This window comes from Hyposmocoma kahamanoa, unplaced genomic scaffold (assembly GCF_003589595.1).
Source record: "Hyposmocoma kahamanoa isolate Upper Pololo Valley unplaced genomic scaffold, ASM358959v1 148719, whole genome shotgun sequence".
NCBI classification, from domain to species: domain Eukaryota; kingdom Metazoa; phylum Arthropoda; class Insecta; order Lepidoptera; family Cosmopterigidae; genus Hyposmocoma; species Hyposmocoma kahamanoa.
In genome coordinates, this window is record NW_020653528.1 from 9,442 (window position 1) to 12,704 (window position 3,263).

General features: G+C 34.7%; 1 pseudogene; it reads right to left on the reverse strand.

The window, feature by feature from the left end:
* Positions 1-1,280: 1,280 nt before the first annotated feature.
* Positions 1,281-3,245, reverse strand: LOC113240550 (annotated as a pseudogene).
* Positions 3,246-3,263: the final 18 nt, after the last annotated feature.

Sequence of the window (3,263 nt, forward strand, 5' to 3'; positions counted from 1 at the left end):
CGTTCCGTTCCGTTCCGTTCCATTCCGTTCGGTTCGGTTCGGTTCGGTTCGGTTCGGTTCGGTTCCGTTCCGTTCGGTTCGGTTCGGTTCGGTTCGGTTCGGTTCGGTTCTTTTCCGTTCGGTTCCGTTCGGTTCCGTTCGGTTCCGTTCGGTTCCGTTCCGTTCCGTTCGGTTCCGTTCCGTTCCATTCCGTTTAGTTCCGTTTCCGATTTTTTTATTACCCTGTATTCATTTATATTTGTTGTTGTGAAACAGGATTCGAAGTGATAATTATCATATTCGGTTGACATATTCATTGGAACAACAAAAAGAAACAAGAAAAAGAAATCATCCTAAAATATCACATGCGAAGGTGGAGGGAGAGGTTACGCATGGCCACAAGTTTTGTAACACCACAAGTAAAATAAAAAAAATAACTGGAAAAATAGTAAACGTACCAATAAATATAGAACTTATCGATGAATACCATCTTTAAATAAACCTCACCGTAAAAACAGAAACTGATCCATAAACAATTCTCAATAACAGAGTTAATAATTTTATAACCGCAACGCACGCGCACCCACTGGTTCGAAATTTAATTAAATAATGCACAGTTTTAACGGCTCAATCAAACAATCATAAATACTGATTTATCGTTAAAAAAATATAGTTACTGCACAGCCACCTACTGAGTTACGTCAGCTATTAATGAAATTTAATAACAAGTATTTTATCGACTTTGAAAGACATTAGGTTCTCATTTCTATCAGATAAATGTTATGTTAAGATGAATTATAAAAGGAATTTACGCGAACAACAAAGACATTGCAGCTTTTCAAGAATAGCAACTCAAGACAAAAAGCGTTATTTTAGTATTTCTAACATAGATGTATTCAGAATGTAGTAGAATTTAGGTGAGGTTGAGAAAATTACATGAAAAAATTATTCAACACAAGCGTAGCCATTTTGCATGATTGAACCTCCACCCGGTTCGCGGAGTAGCAAATTAATTTACTTCCATTTTTATTAACATGAAGTTGCCGCAAAGTAACGCACGAATCTATTATATATTATAATTAATTAAAATTGACTGTTTAATAAAATTAAAAAATTTATTAAAATAATTATTTACCAAACAAAACTCTGACAAAGCAAACAATTAAAAACACAAAATACAGAACGCAACAGATCTTTCAAATCACAGGACTCGCTGCAGTTTATATACGACTCTATAATAGTCACAATAAAACAGAATTTAATAAAAAATGTTTGAATTTATATATTCTAGTTAAATATTCAAATTTACGAAAAATGCATGAGAATCAACATATTATTATTCTTTTCACCGCCCACATTTTGTTTGTAGTTTGTTAAAACGAGTACAATCTTGAACTGCAGAACGGTCTTTAATGTGTTGCATATAATAGTATGTGAACTAAATTCAGGTAATATACAATTCTGCAGAAGGTACAGCATCGAGAAACTTGACAATGTCGGCCTAGATTCGGTTGAAAATTTCATTGATCATAGGCTTACCCACTTCCTAGACCACATCTTTCCAGCTTGTGTTCAGTATGTCTAGAAGTGGTTTCGCTGTAAAAGCAAACATTTTGAGTTACGCGCGGTGATTTAGTCTAATGTAGTGTTACTGGGGTTTGATCATTTGCATTTCCAACTTAAAAACTACTACTACTACTACTCTTTACGTATAAACACAACACAAGTGTACAACACTGTAATATGATTGTAATGAATATTATGATCTTTTACTACCATTATATTTCATTATTTTTGTAAATTAGTCTGCTAGTTTGTAATAATTATTAACATAAACATCGAACACAAAGAAAAATTCCATCGACTTCGACAGGACACGATCCTACGTCAGTTTCTTTGTGCTCCATCTTTGAATTAGTAATTATTACAAATTAGTGGAGTAATTTCACAAAAATAAACGAAGATCATGGTTGTTTCGATCTCTAAACGTCTAAGATTGAAGTAATAGCTAAGTAGTGTAGGATGAAGTACGTATGTTGAGCTGACGTAAACCACAATTCCTTCAACTTAAATTTTTGTATCTATGGCTCCATCATTTTGCGCGACGATTTGGCCATATCATATATCATATCGCCGATCACAATTGAAGCGAGTTGTCAAATGTCTTAAAAAAAATAAAAAGACTTTATTCTTCAACACTTTAACGATACATAAAAAACTTAAAACACTGGCTTAAAAGAAATCGTTGTGTTGAAGAAAAGGTAACAGCCTCAGCAATTTCCTGGTTTTCAGGCTGCACCTTGTATATATACAATTTAGAAATACGGTGATGTATATTCGTCGCTACAGACACCGCAGCATGCAATTTCTATTTAAATATATAATTAAGAAAGCACCTCACTCACTGCAATTACACACTATTATATGAGGCTATCAGCGCAAAAGTTGTGTAATCCACATTTAATTTTTTTTCTTTACGAGCATTTACACGTGCAATGAGTAGTTTGCTAAGTTAATAAAAATATTGTACGTACAGTGGTAAAAAAACATCATAGTATTCATTACAATCAATATTAACAATTTACACAGCGACATCTCTTGTCAACCTCTGGTAGCTATAAAGGTACCTGGTTGGGGGAAGAAAAAGCTTTCATTGATTTGTCACAGGTGTCGCTACGGCAAAAAGCCGTTAAACTAAAAAACTAAGTATATAATACTGGTCATGTTGATGACAAACATGAGATCATTCAAAGGAATGAAAAATACAAAACGTAAGGACGTCGGGTATAAAAAAGCTATCCTGGTACAATTTACGCTAATTGCATAGAGAGAGTAATCGTTCGCTTTTTCTTTCTGCTTCGTCGCAAGTGCAGTTGCGTTTCGAATTGATTAAGAAGAGAAGTTTGTAAACGGTGTTAAAATCGTAGTCATGTACAATGGCGGTGAACCCGGAGTACAGGGAAAAAGCGTTTGTTACGCTCTTTCCGATATGTCGATGGACTTAAAAATTGTCGTGTCATATTTCTTGGGATTACCACGTCGGCACTTCCTCTAGTGTTTTAATACCCTTCAAGTAAGGAACTATGCACAGTCAGAGACAGATTATGACGTTACTTACTCTTTTCCTGATTTCCATCGAACAAGTTCTCGAATGTGAAATAGAACCTTTCCACGGGATCGTAAGTGAAGTCAAAGCTTTCTACGACCCAGTGGCCGTTCTTATCGTTCAATTGAGCCTTGACACCAAATTGGATTTTCTCTGTAATTTAATGAATAGGTAACTA